We start from the raw sequence: 20,030 nt of genomic DNA on the forward strand, positions 1-20,030 counted from the left end.
CCCAGTACGGGATGTGGGCACTCGACACAGTGTCTTGATCTCCTGCATTGCACATCTCAGGTGTGTATTATTCAAATAATCTCTACTAGCTTTCCATGTCAATCTCTACCTACAGTTTTATTCTACTGTGAACAGCTGCCTGGAGCACTTTGCAGCATTGTTTATTTGGTAGCTCCTTCCCTGATGAGCAACTTGAGATTGAGTCTGGCCTTTGTTTTTACAGAATGGTGCTACAGTAACTGGCATGCTTCAAGGAGTAGTCTTCAAGCTTATAAGTATGCCAATAGAAGAAATTTCTAGAAGTAGTACTAAATCAAAAGAAATACATATCTATAGTTTGGTAGGCAAATTGATTCCATGATGGCACGTATTTCCAGACCACCTCCAGTGCGTCACCATGAGTGTGGCTGGCTAGGAAAACACCTTTTTATAGCTTCCTTTGTTTTCCCTGAGCTGGCTCAGCGAGTGGAAGCTTCCAGGGCCCCGGACCTGGAGAAGGGCAGCACTCACCCCTTGCTCTTCAACCTCTCCCCTTCGTGTCCTGATGACTGGCAGGCAGAAGCCTGGTGCCTCCCACGGCAGTGCAAAGGCCCTGTGTCTGCTCTGCCTCGTCCATCTCCCCTGTAGGGGGTCAGGCCCTGCGAGGAGGCAAAGGAGCAACAGCACCTCTTCCATCTGCCTTGGAGGTGACAGGGCTGCTCTCAGCTTGGGAAGACCCCTTTGGGATAAAGGACCAGATATAAGTTCTTCCAGGCTTCAAAGTGCAACTCCAAAAGTCAGAGCACCTGGGAAAATGCCAAAATAGGTTACCACGTCAGCAAACGCCTGTTGTTACTGATCCGAAATGGTGACATTTCTCCTGTTGGATTTAGATGCTCCCAGGCTTGGTGTCAAGACCACAGTTCCTTGTTTGATGCCCACTTGGTGGGTGCTGGCCTGGGTTTGCTCTGAGTCACTCTGCCTTGGGTCAGTTTCAGTCACTCCATTCACTGAGCTTTGCACAGTGTTTGGCCTGGCGTTGGGTGAGTGTGTGTGTGTGTGTCTTTTTTTTAGTGAGATTTCAGTTAAGCATTCTGAATGCCAGCTAACCACTGGCCAGCAACCCCTACCGTGTCGACTCCCCTGGAACCCTAGGAAGCCCTGAGGGCTGTGGTTCATGGCCTGGAAGGAACTAGAATAACCCAGAGGCCCTTTATCCCTGGACAGTTGGTTCTCTGTTCTCACTCAGTCCTTCTGACAGAGAGTGCACAGACGAGTGTGCATAATCTGCTCTCCTGCATCAAAATACTCAGGTAATAACACACAAAGTCAACAAGCCACTGGTCCACCGCTCTATACGGCGTCACCCTGGTGAGGATGGACTCACAGGCCAGTGGGCTCAGGGGTGTCTTGGCCCATTCCCCCGCTGGGGCCTGATTGACCCTGGTTTCTGCTCCTTCATGCTGTGAGCCACAGGCGGGCTGTCTGTCCTGGGGCTCCATGACAAACCAGAGCCCCTGCTTCAGAGTCACTTGGCTAAGCCTGCAGGCCTGTGGTGTAGATGGTGTGAGATAATAGCTTGTAAGGGGACCCGAATTCTCTGTCTCCAGCTGGCTCAGACCCTTGGTGTCTTTAGCTGTAAAACAGAGTCTGATTGATCTGGTCTTAGGTTTGATGAGGATTTGCATTAGGGGCCCGGGACTGGAGGACACATAGAAGAGCAGGGAACACTCTTTGGCATTAAACATTGCATTTTGCTATGAGCATACAAACCAAATACGTTGTTGGAATCATGTGGGAGACGAGCAACGATTTAGGATAGTGTTAAGAATGTTAGCTTAATAGGATCACTTCGCATTATGATTAATCCTGGTTTAATATAATTATAGTACCCACTATTGTTTAAATGTGACAGTTGGCAAGAAGCAAGTTGCAAGGATATGTTATAAAATGGAACGCTTCCCATTCCCTGGCACTAGAAGTTTCACATGAATCATTTTGTTGCAGCTACAACAACAGCAACAGAAAGGACTAGGGAACAGGCAACAAAATGTACCCATTTTTACACCCTATTTGCACATGTAAATATGTGTTAATAATATCAGATCATGTGTAATACTTTATTTGGTGTTTTTTATACTCAGGGAGCTACATTAAGCACCTTGTGCCTGAGCGAACTACTCTATGCCATGCGGGGATTGATTTACAATGCTGTCAGTAAGGGCCTGTCCTTGGCTGAAAAGTTCACATCAAACAGATCACATCAATGGCCAACAACAAGCAGAACCAGAGAGTAAAATCTTGCACCACATTCGGAGGCCCTAAAGCTCCTGCAGACCTTGGAGACCGCGCCGAAGCAGCTTTCCAACTGTTTGTGAAACAGACCAGCCTTTTGCATTAACTGCATTTATAAAAGCGGTTAGAAGGAGGAGCCACTCCCTGGGTACAGACATGGAATTTCGCCCATCTACACTGGGGGGAACCTTGAGCACCTCTCAAGGAATCCCTGAAAATGATGAAGGATGAGGATGCACGGGGGGCGGGGGGTGGCTGCAGCCAGAGGTGAGGGGGATCTTCGCTTGCACAGCCCCACCCTCTGGCTGCCAATTTATTCCCTGGGTGGGGATCAGACTTTCATTGTTTTAAAAATCTTTATTTATTTATTTGTATTTATTTGAAAGGCAGAAAGAGAGAGAGAGAGAGTTTTCCAACTGCTGATGCACTCCAGAGTGCCTGCAACAAGCAGGACTGGGTCAAACTAAAGCCAAAAATCTCGACCATCCGGGTCTCCCGTGTGGACGTGTGGGACCCAAGGAAGTCATGTGCCGCCTTAGACACCACCACAAGACAGCACGCGATGGTTTTTTGTTTGTTTGTTTTGAGGCAGGAACTCTCTTTCTTGCCTCCTTTCCTGCCTCTTTCCCCACCGGTGCATCAGGGCTGGGACCCGGCAAGTGCTTGGAAAGCCCTGGACCTTCCTCTCTGCCCTGTGCCACCTGTGTGCTGCCAGCACAGGGTGCAGCTTCAGCAGGCCTTTGCTCGCTCACCTGGAAGAGGAAGATACAGCGCTCAGACCACAGGGAGCCTGTCTGAACCACTAGAAATGTTAACAGGGGCCTCAAATGGGAGTCCCACTGATAGCTTAAAGTTTATTACATGATCTTTTTTGAAAAAAAAAAAAAAAGAGAGAAACAGGTGAAATTAATTTTAATCAGATATTTTATTCAACCCATTGTGTCCAACATATTATTCTTTCAACATGCCCTTAAATATAAAAATGATGACGGACAGAGCCTGCGTTCTTTCCCCCAATATGAAGTCATTGAAAACATCTGCTTGCTTCACTCTGAACGGCATCTCTCAATTCAGACCAGCCCCAGTCGACACTGGGAGCCATGGTCCACAGCACCCTGGGTGCACCCCGGACCCGGTAAATGACCGCGTCATGAATCTGTGCCCTAATCCATTTGAAGGCATGCCCAATTGGCTACCTCTTTCGGAAAGTCTTTCTCTGGCTTCCCCTTAAAGCCCCTTGGGTCTTTATAATCTGTTGTGGCCTAACTTGGTGCCCGGCACGTGGGAGAGGCCCCAATGGGAGTCCTTGGGATGAAAAAAAAAAAAAGAGGGGGTGGATTGGGGACAGGGCTGGAACAGCGGCTTCCTGGCTGGCTTTCTTTCCTTCCCTTTTGTTATTGAATTCTTCAGTGCTGGGTGGCAGAGCTGGCTCCGTCTTCCTTCCCTAGCTGCCTCTCAAGGTCATTCCTGCAAGCTGGGCCCAGCCGCAGAAAGTGGTGATAAGCAAAGCAAATGTGTTGGTTAAACAGTGGGCCCCGGGGGAAATCACGAAATGGAAGCCGAAAGCACCCAGATACACAAACGGTACCTTTCAGGCACTTGCTGCCTCCGATACTGTAAGTCTTTGTGAGAAGGAGGGAGAAACCACTGGGTTGTCGTTGCGTCTGCCCCAGGACCTGGGGGACCTGATCCAGGGGAGGAAAAAGCCAGGGCAGCCACCGGCTGTGGCGTCGCTCCGGGGGAGCAGGCCCCATCCCAGGGCTGCTGGGGAGCTGCTAAGGAAGCAGGGCTCCTCGCTCATACTCTCTCTGCTGCTGAATTCACGGTGTCCCTTCTCCCCCGGGGTATCCACCGCAGTCCCCGCAGTCCTCGCAGGCTCCAGTTGGGGATGGGAAGGGCACTCAAGGCGTTGTTCCATGCAAGGCTCATTTCTTACAGCTGTCAAAGTGGCAGGTCCAATGGTGGCCCTTCTCTGCCCTGCCCAGGTCGGTGCATCCCTGTCTCCTGTAGCTTTAAGGCGCTGCAGCATTGGATGTGTTTGATGTGTCTTAACTTTAACACAAAGCACACCAGGGCTGGTTAATGATCATGAACTGTCATGGCAGCCACTCTGCAAAGGTGACATTGATGGATGGAGGCCTGTGGCTCGGAGGGCGGCGGGTGAGTGCAGGGGCAGAAGGTTTATTTAAGCCAAGGTTGATAATAGAGGGGCCCTGGGAGTCCCTGAGAAGCAGGGCTTTCATGAGATAAAGAGAGGAGGTGAATCCTCCCCCCCCCCCGGGCAGTGCCCTCTGAAGGGTAGTGTGCCTCTCCCTCCACTGCCTTCCGGTGCCAAATACAAGCATTCCTGGAAGGTTCAGATCTGTTTTAAAGTTTCTTCTAGGGCCCGACGTGGTGGCCTAGCAGCTAAAGTCCTTGCCTTGAATGTACCGGGGTTCCATATGGGTGCCGGTTTTAATCCCGGCAGCTCCACTTCCCATCCAGCTCCCTGCTGTGGCCTGGGAAAGCAGTCGAGGACGGCCCAAAGCCTTGGGACCCTGCACCCACATGGGAGACCTGGAAGAAGTTCCTGGCTCCTGGCTCCTGGCTCCGGATCAGCACAGCACCGGCCATTGCGGACACTTGGGGAGTGTGAATCATCAGACGGATGATCTTCCTCTCTGTCTCTCCTCCTCTCTAACTGACTTTGCAATAAAAAATAAATAAATCTTAAAAAAAAAAAAAAACGCTTCTTCCAGAGAACCCAGCTTCTGTAATCACTCCTACCATCTTTCCTGGTGTGGCCGTTCACCTAAGCATAAGAAAAAGCTGTCCTTACAGACATTGTGTGGGGATGGCTCTGAAGGAGTTCAGTCTCCTGAAGGGAGTACAACTGGGGCAGTACTTATGTCCAGGAAAGCATCCGTGTAAAATAAGATTCTGTAACCTTTGCATACCCGTATGTGTTTCTGCATTTGTGACGATCCCTGAATCTGGGAGCAGCATCTGTCTTTACTATTCTGACAGCTCCCTTGCTCGCTTGACTAAGGTGCCCCTAGCAAACTGCTTCCCACAGGCGAGTTCCCCCCGGACGTGAAGCTGAAGTTCTCCCTTTGCCGCCTCTGTACCCGGGCCGCTGGGGTGCTCCTGGCTCCAACACTGGCATCAGCAGTGCCCGGGACTGAAATGTTCCCATCAATGGGCAAAGTGTTCTGATCCCAGAGTGCTCCTGCAGGTGCATCTCAAATTGCCCGGGCATCTTTGATCTTCTAGGGTCCACTGAGCGAGCCACAGCGTGAGCATGAATGTCCCCACAGGGATGGAGGTGTCTACTGGGCTCCTTGCTTACTAAATGCAGCAGCCTCTCGCCCCTCCTCCTTGCTGGACAGCATAAACATTAGGTTTTGGTAAATAAACTCAAGCTATCATGCAACTGTCCAACAGGCACTTAAGCGGGGACTGGCGGCTCGCTCGGGAGGACACGGAGTCTACGCTGAGCTTTTGGGTGCAGAGGCTCCGAGGTTCCAAGATAAACAAACCTGTCGGTGAGAGTGACCAGAGTGTTAGGTCAGTCCCAGGGTCACTTAGAGGTCATCCTGCTGGGAGCTTGGTCTCTGCTCTGTGTTTATCCTGGGAGAAAAGCAGGAGGGGCTGGGCCCAAAGGTTTGGATCTGCAGTGGGCAAAATAGCCCTGCCTGCTGCTCTGAGCCTTTGGAAGTGGATCAGCATCTACTCCGTTCTGAGCAGCCCATGCAGGGTGTGGGTGTGGGCTTGTGCTTTTCACAGGAATGATGTGCAAGCTCTTTTGGCAATGCAGATCCCAGTTCGTGTCTCCTGGGCTGCAGGCTCAGGCAGGGACTTCCGGGACCTGGATTACCATAAGAAAGCCTTCCTATCTCCCACATCCTTGTCTACATCATCAATTTTCCTGAAAAAATTTTTCCCTGTGTTGACCTGCCTTACAACTGGGGCTTTTCTGTAGAGGGATCCTAAGTTTCCTTTACCCTGTTTTTTTTTTTAAGATTTATAGAGAGGTGAAAGTGGGATTATGAGTAATGGCTCCCCTCAGTTGATTTTTTTGTTGTTGTTTAGCAAATAGAAGACTGTTGTCCACTGTGAACTGTCCTTTTAGCAAGTGGATCCATTAGACAAATTCTATTCTTGCTTTAAAAACACTCTAACAGGGCCTGGTACTGTAGCCTAATGGCTGAAATTCTCACCTTGCGTGAGTTAGGATCCCATATGGGTGCCAGTTCATGTCCCAGATGCTCCACTTCCCATCCAGCTCCCTGCTTATGGCCTGGGAGAGCAGTAGAGGATGTGCTAAAGCCTTGAGACTCTGCATCTGCATGGGAGATCTGAAAGAAGCTTCTGACAGCTGGCTTCAGATCAGCTCAGCTCTGGCCACTGTGGCCACGTGGGGAGTGAACCAGTGAATGGAAGCTCTTTCTCTTTGTAAATCTGACTTTCCAGTAAAAATAAGTAAATCTTAAATTTTCTTCTTGATTAAAAATTCAACTTGATTAGAAATTTCTGTAAAATACCTACCGCGAACTTGCACTCCATGAAAGACTGAGATGGACAAGTCAGTGTGGATATCTGCTGTCACCATTTATAGTTAATGTGGCATTGGACATTTAAACAGTGCGATCTTGCAAAAGAAGGAAGTAAAAGTGAAAAAGGAAAAAAAAAAAACTTTCTTTTTCAGGTCATATTCATCCCAAATAACCCCCATTAAAACCACCCCCAGCTTTGGTTCCTGTGTATGCCACTATGTGCAACAGACTGGTCCAGTCTGTCCCACATCCCATTCAGCTGTCACACACATCAATGGCCATTGAAGCCTAGCTCAACCCAACTGACCCCACTATCCAGCCTGTATTCTCGTCACTGGGTGCCACCACCTGTCTAGCCAGGTCTACTTCCATCCCCGATTCTCATGCTCACCAGTAGAAGTTGTAGCCCATCAGAGAGGTGCCCACAGTTTCCCTACTGGGCCCACTTCTAGCCCCAAATCTTGCACTTTCCAGGTGGTTCTGCAGTCTAGTTTGACAAGATTTGCCCCTAGTCCCAGCACTTGCCAGCTGATGTTCCGTCAAAGCCCAACCAACCTGCAGTTACTTTGGCTCATTCATGCACCAGTGGATACAGTTGATTAGTCTAGCCTGGCTCTCCCTCAACCCAGTTCAAATGCAGTCCAACAGGTGTTATAGCCCAAACCCAGCCTGTCTTGCACCCTGTCCCGGTTCTCGGATCTGCCAGTGGGTGTTAGAAACTGGTCTTGCCTGGCCTACCCTGAGACCCAACCCACACATATGCTGGTGGGTACCATAACCTGGCCTGGTATGAGCTGCTCTGAGCCTTGTTTCTTTTGCTTACCTGCGGGGACTGCATCCTGACAGAGGAGTTCCCCAAGCTCCTCCATCAGGTTGCCTCCCAGTGGCAGAGCTTACGCAAATGAGTGGATCCTTGGTGCAGACTGACTTAGTCTACCTCCTGCCTTGGCAGGAACATTGGCCCACATCCATTGTGTTTGTGCTACAGCTCAGCCACATCTGGCCCATGCCAAGACACAGCTTTCGTGTGGTTCAACAGGTACTGAGATCTAACCCAACCTGTCCATTCCTGGCTCTCACAGGCACCACTGGGTGCTGGGAACCACAACCCAGCCAGGGCATCCTTTTAACTCCCCAACCAGGTCTGTTCCTAACCACAGATATTGTGCATGCCAGTGGTTCCTCTGACCCAGCTTGGCATAGCCCATCCATTATCTTGTCCTTTGCCATTGGATGCTGCATCCTGACCTATCTTAGCTATCCGCCCCTCTGCCCACCCAATCCCAATACTCATTGGCAGATGCTGCAGCCTAGCCTTGCCTGATCTGCTCCCATCCCTTGCTCATGCAAACCAGTAAGTGCAGTAGCCTAACTCGGCATGGTCCATACTCCAGCCTGGCTCCTGCCAGAATGCTAAAATTCAACCTGGCCTTGCTCAGTCCACCTCCCTCACTTATCTGCAAGTATAGGGATCTTGTCAGTGGAAAGTCATTCCTCACCTGCAACACACTCCCTCAGTGGCTTTCCCTCCCTTACATCCCCATACCCCCTTCCCTGAGCAATCCATAGTACCTGTGCCCAGGAGCACATGGGTTCCTCAGACTGATCTTCCCAAGCTTGGTCTTGTGGTGGGGAAGCATGCTGGCCTGAAGCTCTGCTTGCCCACCATAGACTCAAGAGCACAGATGGGTTCCCAGATCACAGAGGGTTCTGGGACCTTACCTCTCCATTTGCCTGGGACACAAGTGAATTAGTAGACCCCAGGTGCAGCCCAGGGGCCCATTATGCCAGCTGGGGCCTTTCCCTCCCCCAATCCCACCCATTTTTGGGACTGAAACAGATGTGCAATCTCAGGCCTGCTCTGACAGCCCGCAGGGTGGGTCCCCAGACCCCAAAACTCAAGGAAGAGAGTGAAGCTGGTGGTGGCTCTGCCTCCTCAAAGGCGAAAGAACGCCATCCAAAAGGACATGTCTTAAAAGAAAAAAAAAAAATCCTAGTGATCAGCAAGAAAAAATATTCAGTATCAATAGCCATCAGGAAATGCAAATCAAAACCACGATGAGATGTTATCTCACTCTAGACAGAATGACTTCATCAAAATGTAAAAATAACAAACACCAGTGAGGGTGTGAGCAAAGGAATCCCTTATATATTGCAGTGGGAATGCAAATTCAGATAGCCATTATAGAGAACAGTTTTGAGATTCTTAAAAAAAAAAACCTAAAAGTACATCTTCCATATGATCCATCTGTAACACTTCATGTTTAAAGGAAATACAAACAAGATTTCCAAAAGATACCTGCACTCACATGCTCACTGAGGCACACTTCGTAATAGCCAACATATGGCATTAACCTAGGTGCTCACTAATGGATGAGCAGGTAAGACGTATTCCACATACACAATGAAATACTATGCAGTCACAAGAATAATGAAAGTCAGACATTTGCAGCAATGTGGGTGGAACTAGAGGTCATTATGTTGAGTGAAATAAGCCAGACATAGAAAGAGAAACACTGCATGCTTTCTCTCATAGGCAGAAGTTTAAAGAGACATGATCTGAGTTGTAGTGAGTCCTAGAGGCTGGGAAAAAATGGGATCGAGGGGGTGCAGCGGATAGAACAGACACAGTCAGATCCAAGCAGTAAGTTCTGAGTGTCCTACAGCACAGCTGGGTGACCCTACTTCCCAATAATGTGTGAAGAACGAGAAGAGAGGGACTGGCAGCCTCAAAATATGAAGACAAGATAACAAAGTGGATATGCTGCTTGCTTGATTTGATCATTTACATTGTAAACATGTGTTAAAATATTGCAAAAATATGCATATTAAAATTTCAAAAACTAAAAAAGGAAAAAAAAATGCTGACAAAGGAAATCAGACAAGATCCAAACAAATGGAGAGATATACCACATTCATGGATGGGAAAAAGCCATCACTGAAAATATCAATCTCTATTACTTCCAAATTGAAATATGTGTTTAATTCAATCCCCATAGAAGTCTAGAAAGACTTAGATTATCCTAGCACTTACATAGAAAGGCCAGGGAACTAGAATAGGTAAACTAAAATTTTTAAAAGATTTATTTATTTATTGGAAAGTCAGATATACAGAGAGGAGGAGAGACAGAGAGGGAGATCTTCCATCCGATGATTCACTCCCCAAGTGAGCCCAACGGCTGATGCTATGCTGATCCGAAGCCAGGAGCCTCTTCCGGGTCTCCCACGCAGATGCAGGGTCCCAAAGCTTTGGGCCGTCCTCGACTGCTTTCCCAGGCCACAAGCGGGGAGCTGGATGGGAAGAGGGGCCACCGGGATTAGAACCGGCGCCCATATGAGATCCCGGGCGTGCAAGGCGAGGACTTTAACCACTGCACCACCGCGCCAGGCCCGTTTTCAGTGGATCTTAAGAACATTGCGCCTAATGAACAAAAAAACCAATCTCATATAGTTGTACTCTATGATCCATTTATGTAACATTCTTGAAATAGGAAAAATATGAATATCAATAGCCGATTAGTAATTTCCAGGCTTTAAAGAATTGGGGGAGGATATTGAAGTCGATATGACTCCAAAAGGTCACATGTGTTCCCTTTGTGGCAATGACGCTGATCTGGTTCTTCACTGTGGGACTGAGTCATGCAGGCTGAACAGAGGCTGTGCAGCTTCACAAGAGACTGTCACTGGGAACATGTCATTTTGATTATGGTTGTACCTAAGTATCTGCAGAAAATTGGCTTTAGAATGCCCTGTGGCATCTTGGGGTACGGATATATAACCTGTGCAACCCTCCTGTATACTTCAATCTCTAGATGACTTACTATATCAAAAGCAAATGCTATGGAAATAGTTTTTATGCTGTTTTTTTTCCTGAGAATAATGACAAGAAAAATGTTTGTACACTTCAGCATAGATAAAAATACATTATCAAGGGCCCGGCGTGGTAGTCTCATCCTTGCCTTGCATATGCTGGGATCCCATATGGATGCCGGTTTGTGTCCCAGCAGCCCTGCTTCTCATCCAGCTCCCTGCTTATGGCCTGGGAAAGCAGTAAAGGATGGCCCAAAGCCTTGGGACCCTACCTCTGCTTGGGAGACCCAGAAGCAGCTCCTGGCTTCAGATTGGCTCAGCTCTGGCCATTGTGAATACTTGGGGAGTGAACCAGTGGATGGAAGATCTTTTTTTCTGTCTCTCCTCCTCTATGTAAATCTGACTTTCCAATAAAATAAATAAGTATTTTTTTTAAAAAGAAAATATACCATCAAGTATTTTCCATTTTTATTTTTTAAGATTTATTTGCTTACTTGAAAGACAAAGAGAGAGAGAAATCTTCCATTTGATGGTTCATGCTTTAAACTGCCACAGCAACCAGGGTTGTGCAGGCAGAAGCCAGAGTCCAGAGTTCCATCTAAGTCGCTCACATCAGTGGCAGGCACTTGGGCCATCCTCTCTGCTTTCCTACATGCAGGGAGCTGGATGGGAAGCAGAGCAGGTGGGACTCCGTATGGGATACAGACAACCCAACTGGCAGCTTAACTCATTGTATCTCAACATCCACCTCCCAAATATATTTCTTAATTAAAACAAGCAAACAAGCAAGTAAACAAACAAACAAACAAACATTATTGAGGCATAGAGGGTTGAGCTTTTTCTCTCAGCTTTCCCAACAAAAATGGGCCTGCTAATGTTTGAAGCCCAGGCTCATGAGGAAGTGTGGTCCCTGGTGAGGTTGAATGCCACATTTTGGGTCTGTCTTGTATCTATCTATGTATTTATCTTTCTATCTAGAAAGAATTAGGACTATGTGAAAGAACTTGTCTATGGGAAGATCCTGCAGTCCTTCCCACCTGCACTGAATCCAGGGCTGCCTTGACTGGCTTGTTCTGCTCAGCTCACCTCCCCTCCCCTTAGCCAAAGTCATCCCTTCTCTCAACTCCTGACGTCTTTGTTTGCTTCTCTTATAAGGCACTTTCCACTCTCTGTGTAAGTGAGAGGCCAAGCCTCATCTCTCTTCCCCAATCTCATATCACTAGGGATTCAGTCTTAGGAGACAGCCTGTAGGTATTTGTTGAGTGAATGATATCAGAGGGTCACTCCAGACTTGGTGGCAGCACAGCTGGCATAGCTAGGCTGGGGCCTCTTACAGCAGGTGAAAATCGGGCTCCTTTGCTAAAGGCCAGCAGGCAATGTGAGGCGTTGGCCTCTGACTGGCCAGGTGTGGTCGGTCCTTCTGCAGCGCCTGACTAAGCTGGTCAGCAAGAAACGTGAAGCAACCCTTGCCTATGCTGGGAGTCGTCCAGCTATGGAACTGAGAAGTGACCCTTCTTTGTGCTTCAGACAGCCCTCTAGCCTCCTTCGCCTTCTGGGGCTGAAGCTATTCTTCTGAGGGGGGATGGGAGTGCAGAAAGGGTTGCTGGGATTCCTTGGTGGAGTGGAATTTGCCACAACCTCCTTCAGTGTTGCCTCCAGCCTCTGTCTTGCATTCTTGGCTTTCCAAGAGGGGAGGCAACTCCTCTTATCTGGGATTGCCTGCTTAAACAAACTCAGCGGTGTGGAGGTATTGTCCTTTGGAAACTTGGCCTGAGACACTTCACCAAGTGTCTGCAAACAGTTAGACACAGAAAGCTACCCACTGTTAACCCGGAGCCCATTGTCTGGGATGTGTGGCTGCTCTTCCCAGAAAGTGGCTTGTGGTGGGGGGTGGAGGTGGTAAGAGTAGGCCCAAGGGAATCCCCCAGCTGGGGGCTCCGGGCTGGGGAATTGTGTTGCTGTTTGTTTAAACAACCTGAGTGTAATTGGGATTGTTTGAGATGCCCAAGATGTTTGGGAAAGCAGGGGCAGGGAGGCGGTTTGCTGGGGGAAGAGTGTCCCAGCGGGATGATGACGGGTGGCTGGCTGGGTGGTTGTCAACCAACTGATTGCAGAGCCCGATGGGAAGGACGGCCTTTATGGCTGAATGGTGGGCACTGCATGACCCTGGTTCATGGGCCAGGCCACCTGACCCATCAAATATGAAATCAATTACATGAGGCACGGTTCAAGGGAGGAGGAATAGCTTACATTAAGTGACTCCTTGGCAGTCATAAGCATCCAAAGATGGCATAAACACACACATCTTTGCCTACTGGTTTTTGGATCTTGTTGAAAAATCCCAGGGGATTGTTGTCCTGGGCGATCCAGGCTTCAGCAAGGTGAGGTGAGAGCTCTGGAACAGGAATTCCCTCCAGCTCTTGCATCACTCCTGAGGCCCTAGGAGGGCTCTCAAGGAGCACTCAACAGGGCTGCGGGAAAAGCAAGACTGAGTTTCATCGCAGGGCTCATGCCCTCTCGTTTGACCTGGCTTGAAAGGACAGAGAGAGTTTAAAAAAAAATGAGAAGAATTTGAGAATAATAGAATCTTGGCGATGCTGGGCCTGGCCAGCCTCTGCCTTGAGTGATCAGGGCTCTTGGAACCAGGGTCTCAGTTATCTGAAGCCTGTGGGTGATGGGGAGCCTGCCAGACCCCTAAGAAAGGATTAGAAAAACTAGGGGCCATCTCTAGCTTGGCAAACCCCAGCATATGTCATTTAATGGGTGCTGAAACACGTGACAAAGATATACAGAAAAGGAATGTGACAAGAAGAAATAACTGAATCTACATTTGAATGAAGATCCTTCCCTTTCTATTAAAACATATTCAAACTTCTCTCCCTAAGAAAGAATGAAATGTAGAACTCTGTTCTGTGTGGCTTAAAACTCTCTTGACACGCTAGTAGCACATCACAGGTACAAGTCTTCTGCTGGTTAAACAAGTTGTTAAAGAAAGAATGTCAGACTGATTGGTCTCTTGACGGAGGAATGCTAGGTTTTGAAGACTGACTGTTTGTCATCTTCAGTTTCAGAGAGCTACCAGGTTTGTTGTTGTTGTTGTTTTGATTTGTCAGTTTCTGAAATGAGCTCTTTTATTTAGTTGAAACAAGGTCATGGTCGAGGATCTAGTGGAACCACACCTGACAAGATGGCTGTCCTGTCTGTCCTAGCATGATTTTCCCTGTAACATAAAAACAACTTTGTAAATGTTTAAAACCTTCACAATCGTGCCTTGATGAACTTTCACGCACCGCTCACACAGAAAAGGACTTGCTATACTTCCTGGGCAGTTGGTTCTGCACAGGCTTTGAGGTGGTGGTACTTCTGTGATCTAGCTCCTGGGTCTCGTTTCACGGGCCAGTGAACCCCAGTGTCCCAGACAGCACACAACATCCACTGTGTTTGTGCCATTTGGCAACTCCACTCTTCAAGGCTCTGGTGACTTCTTCAGGTGAGAGTCAAAGGGCTTTTCAGAAGCAGACCATGACCACACCTGTGCCAGTGAGAGCAGGCAGCTGCTTCCACCACTCCAGGGCTTTGATGCCGGAAGGCCGCCTGGCTCCCAACACTTTGAAATGAAAGATCCCAAGTGCGGAAAGGGGTTGTTGACAATATGGATCAAGCAACCTTGGAGAGGCTGCCAGTGCAATCTTGGAGAGTCAGTGCCTTCCCCCGCCTCCCCCCCATACAGCTCGTGGGACATCAGAGACGCTGCCATGCAACACAGCTACTGTCGAGACTGACACTGCTTGCCTCGATCACACCGTAATGCACACGGACCCCGCCAGCGCATGCCTGGGGAGCACAGCCAGTGATGCGTGAGTGCTTGCCTTTGCCCGTCCCTGTCCAACTCTCAGTAATAATGTTGCTGTTGCTTTGCATTCTGCTGTTTTTGCTCAAGTATACCTGGCTTGTTAAAACTTGGGAAGGTTGTTCTTCCATTGGCGGGATCGCCTGCTACACTCTTTAAAGATCATCGTTAGCTGTTCCTCCAACCTCTACACTGTTTCCCCAGGTTCTAAAAATCCCAGCACTTGTAAGGTTTAAACATTGCTGGTTTTAGTGATAGTGATTTACAGTGAGCAAATGCATTGGAAATGGGCGTTCTTTCCTGTTCATTTGTATAGAAGCGAAAACAAAGTGACTAGTCCTAAGTTTCTATTTATTTTAGGCTGGAGACCTCAACCGTTGGAAGAAGGAACAGTATTTGGCAACAGAGGCTTAGATTTAGCATCATGGGATAAACTTTTTTTTTTTTTTCCAGAAAACAACAAAGACACAGAATGTCCCCAGCTCAGGGGGAATAATCACCATGTGATGGATTCAAATTCTGTTGCATAGAATAATCAGAGATTTCTTTTAAATAAGACTCTGGGTGTCTTGTAATGACCAGTGTGTGTGGATCTGAATCAAGGGCACTCAAACATTTAGCCGGAGCATGTGGGTAGAAGGCAATGTGAGTCTCCATGAACACACCCTGGGATTTTTTTTGTCATATGTTTATTTCCTGTTTTGATCATTTCCCAAATGACCAAGACAGGAAGAGAAGGAGAGCAGGTTGTATTTGTGCTCATGTGTGTCAAGGTCAGAGTTCAGATTCGCATTCTGAAGTCCGTCAGTGTTCACAGGTTCAAATCCCTGTTTGGCTACTTGCGAGTTTATCTTCCTGGGTTTCGGGAGCCTACACTCTAAAACTGCCAGAGTTGCAGCAGTAGTTTAGATCAGCCATGTAAACTCGGGAGCTGAGAACAAGCAGATGCTCAGTGAATGAAAGTCACTCGGATGAGTAGCTGTGGTTACCCCAGGGATGCTCCCCTTGGTGACTGGTGCATTGGGTGGTCTAAACAGCTACTCCCAGGGGTGTGATGCAGAGGCACAGCTGGAGGAAACCTGTGAAGGTATCAGACTATGAGAAATGAAAGCAAGAAAGCTCTGGCTTACAGAACTCCCTCGGGATTCCAAGGCGGGCTTTTCAGGGAGGGGGCCACGGGGGCATCCAGGGAAATGTTGCGGGGTTGAGAACAGGTGGCACTGAGAATGGGCTCCTGGAACTGTGGCTTCTGGCTCCAGCACTTGGAATGATTTCTCTGAACCTGTATGTGGTGAAATGTGGGTCAAAAATACTTAAATGACAGGGTTGTTGTGATTATAAATAGTGTAATCATGCCAAAGTGTCCCTCTTGGTTGGATATGCAGGAAATGTTTATTTTCCAAATAGAATCTGACTTCTTAGTGACTGAAGAATCACTGGAGGCATACTGTCCTCCAAGTCTCCAGGCCAGGAATAGCCCAGGCCTGAAGGAGCAGGCCCGGGCAGTCACGGGTCTCTCCCAGAGTGGCCACAGACTGCTCACCTTTGTTTCTTGTGTTTTATTCTTGAGTCAAAAACCCCTTGTCTGTTTTGGGGGGTGCATTGTTCTGAGGGACCATGTAATGTTTGTTCATCTAATTTGTTAGCAACAAGGCAAACTGCAGAGCCTTCACATGGGCCCCTGGCTCCTGCCCCACAAAGAAGGGAGGTGTCTTGCCTCTGGGGGCTGGAGGCTGCCTCCTCCTGCACCTCTTGGACCTCTGGAGAGGCCCTGGACATGCGGCCGTGACAGGTGTGTGAAAGGTATCTTTCATGCCTTTGCCTGTGGCCAGTCTGTTTGCACTTGTTTCCTTGTTTTCTGATGCCAGGAAGAACCCCAAGGGGGGCTTGAGACCCTTTGTTCCTGGGAGAGCCACTTCCTGCAAAAGTTCTAGACTATTCTACGTCCTCTTCTCACCTCTCTCCCTTGAGGATCTTCTTGGACATGAGGCAGCTGAGCCAAGTGTACCCTTGGCCAGCTTTGTAACCAGGATATGAGTCATTAAATGGCAAATGACCTGAGAGTCAGAGCTGGGCAGGTGCCAGTCACCCATTAGCACCCCACCCCTCCTCTGCACCTGTAACATCCTCTTCAGTTAGTTCTGTTTAAAAATTCTGACTTCCAACAAGGGCCCGCAGAGAGGATGCCATAAGTCCTTCTCATGTTCCTGTTATAGTGGCAAACATCTAAGGCTCAGACTTTACACTGGATACCCACTATGTGGGGAAGTCAGGGCCAAATGCTACCCTTCCTGACCATGGAGGGCCCACAACTGACCCCCTCCAAGGGCCACTTCTCCTATAGTACTCCTTCATGGAGTGACAGTTTGGAAAGGGCCTCAGGTAATCATCTCTCTACCTGGCAGGTAGGCAGACCACCCAAATCTCTTATGAAAAGGGATCCCTCACCTTTTCCTCTCTGTCCAGACTCCTCCGAAGACCCTGGGCCTTTGAGAGGCCTTGCCTTCTGCCTAGAAGGCTATTATCTCCAAATCCCATTGTTCCTTCATGGCTCGGCTGAAGTCCTGCCCCATAATGATACTTTCCTGCGCAGCCAGCCCCATAGCTCTCTCTGTGGGCTGTACTGGTTTCCAGGCCCTGTTCACAAGCTAGATGCCCCAAACTAACCATTTGTGCATGCACGGTCTTTAACATGTCATGGAAAATGTGCCTTATGCAAATAACTATATATGCATTTTGAAATATTTTTGCTTCCCCGATAGGCATATCATTTAACTTCATCTTCCACAAACTCTCTTTTCGCTAATTAATTTTTTAATTTGAAAGGCCAAGAGACAGAGAGATCTTGTACCTGTTGGTTCATGTCCCAGAAGTTTGCACCAGGTAACACCGAGCCAGGCTACAGCCAAGAGCCCAAAACTCAATCTGTGTATCCAACACGGTGGCAGGAACCCAAGCAGTTGAGCTATCTCCTGCTGCCTCCCAGGGAGCTGGAAGTCCTGTGAGTGGAACCCAGGCAGGTCCATATGGGATACAGGCACATCAAGCAGCGATTTTACTGCTGTCCAGCATACCTCATCCTGTGTTTTGTTCCTCTTTTACTTGTGAATTCCTGTTTCTATCTCCATGCTGTTCTATTCCACATTGACTGTAGGGGCCTTGCGAGGTGCCTACCATGGGACCAGCTCCCATCTAGTGCAGAGAGTTTTTCCCCCTGTGGGAGAAGTCAGTCCTGTACCCTCTTCCTTGTTGGCTTCATAATGTCCTGCTTCTCCTTGGTGAGGTGGCAGTGACTCACCGCTAATGATCCCTGTTATTTACACTCTTACTTTCATAATTCGGGTGAATTATGGAATGCCTTTCTGTGAGATTTTCTGTGGGACTGGATTGCTTGAGAAAAGTGTTGGAGTCAAGAAGTTTAATTGGTAACAGAGATAGAGTGTGGGGTCTAGGGGAAAAAAAAAAAAAACTTTAGGAAAGGCCCTCCAAGAGTCGGCTCACAATGAGAGGAGTGGGCCTCCCAGGGGCAACTCCGGCACACGCCTACAGATTCCAGGTTTATGAGGCGCTGACAACGTGCCGGGCTGCGAGTTTGCACCAATCCTTCAGGAGTGTTGGCACTGTTAAAATGACATGAGCTCTGAAGTATCTTTGATATCATTAGCCACACATGCCTATATGTGTGTGCGTGTGCACCTGCGTGGGTGTTGGCTTTGTCTTGCTTTTCTTGTTTATGGAATCAGAATGATCTAACTGGGTTCAGATCCCAGCTTTACTACACACTGGCTCAGGGTTCAGGGACATGTCAATCACCCTAAGCCCGATTCTCATCTGTAAATGTGGGTAACACACATTGCTTGAAGGGACATTGAGAGTCCTAACTGAGACAAGGTGTGTAGTCCCACACCAGCAGCTCAACATCCTGAGGAAGAAATGCAGAGTCACGGGCCTCACGCCAGATCCACCCAGCCAGGCTGCCTTGAGATCCCCTGGCCATTTGTGATAAGGCTGAAGAATTCCTGGCCTCAAGGAACTACCCATCAGCATGTGGATCTTTGAAGAGAGGGGAAACCACAACAGCCCCTTGCAATTGTGGAGTTCTTCCTGACTTTTCCAAAGTGACTTTGGACTCTGAGTGGTGTTACTGGCTGGAACTGGGACTTGATAATGTTTAGCGAGATGGCCAATAGGACCTGGCAGATGGAATGCGAGGCAGCTCCGGGTGTAGGGATGTCAGAGGAAGGAGGGGAGATTGCCGACTTTGTTAGCAGAAGGGAGGCATTGGGAGGGCAAGGTGGATGCGAGCAAGAGATGGGGAACTTGATGTGTACAAACAGTTCATTCAAGGCTTTAGGGATGTAAAGGTGACACAGGGAGAAATGAGACTATTTGCAGGGAATCTGCTATAGCAAAAAACTTTCATAATGGACACAATAGCTTTATCTTTTTTAAAAAAATTATTTATCTTTATTGGAAAGACAGATCTATGGAGAGAAGGAGAGATAGAGAAAAATGATCTCCCATTTGCCATTTGCCAATTTACTTCCCAAATGGTTGCAACTGCCAGAGCTGAGCCAATCTGAAGCCAAAATCTTCTGGGTCTCCTATGTGGGTGCAGGGTCCCAAAGCTTTGGGCCATCCTTTGCTGCTTTCCCAGGTCATAAGTAGAGAGCTGGATGGAAAGTGGGGCAGCCTGGACCTGAACTGGAACCCATACGGGATTCCTGTACTTGCAGGTGGAGGATTAGAGAACCAAGCCATTGCGCCAGTCCTTACTGCTTTATCCTTTAATCTGGATTCAAACATAATATGCTCATCTATACAGCAGACAGTAATAAAACAAAATCTCTCTTTGGTTTGGAATATCAGATGCTGGTACTGGAGGAGTGTCTTAGAGCCCTTCATTGGTTTTGTCTTTTTCACCTTTGAAGCCCAACTAGCATAGAATCTTTTCTCACTTGTCACTTACCATGTGATCTCATGATCTTCTCTCATTAAATTTTTAAAACTTGGTTGTGAAAAGGAAAACTAAAAAAAACCAGGTTCATAGGTTGCTATGAGGAAGGTAATACATGGAAAGTCCCTAGCATAGTGCCTGATCCCATCAAGTAATAACATGATATTATCACATAGCAAACACCCACAGGAAGTGGGGAAAGGGCCATTTGTATCAATACTGCTACTGCTATTAATGAGAATTAAGATAGTAAAGGATAGTAAAAAAAAAAGATTTTATTTTTGTTTATATGAAAAGAGAGTTGAGAGACAGAGAGAAGGGCAGATAGAAGGCCTTCTACTTGCTGGTTCACTCCCCCATGACTGCAGTAGTCAGGAACTGGGCCAGGCTGAAAACCTGAATGGACTCTGTCCAGGTCTCCCTAGGGTTGCACAGCCTCAAGCACTTACACCATATTCCGCTGTTGTTCCAGGCACATTAACAGGAAGATGGATTGGAAGTAGAGAAGCAGGGGCTACAACTGGTGCTGGTGTTGTAGGTGGCAGCTAGCCTGCTTTGCCATAACGCAGGCCTGATAATAAGTTTGAGATTCAATGAGTTGTGT

Source organism: Ochotona curzoniae, unplaced genomic scaffold, assembly GCF_017591425.1.
Source record: "Ochotona curzoniae isolate NIBS_2020 unplaced genomic scaffold, NIBS_Ocur_1.0 contig_43, whole genome shotgun sequence".
In the NCBI taxonomy this organism is placed as follows: Eukaryota; Metazoa; Chordata; class Mammalia; order Lagomorpha; family Ochotonidae; genus Ochotona; species Ochotona curzoniae.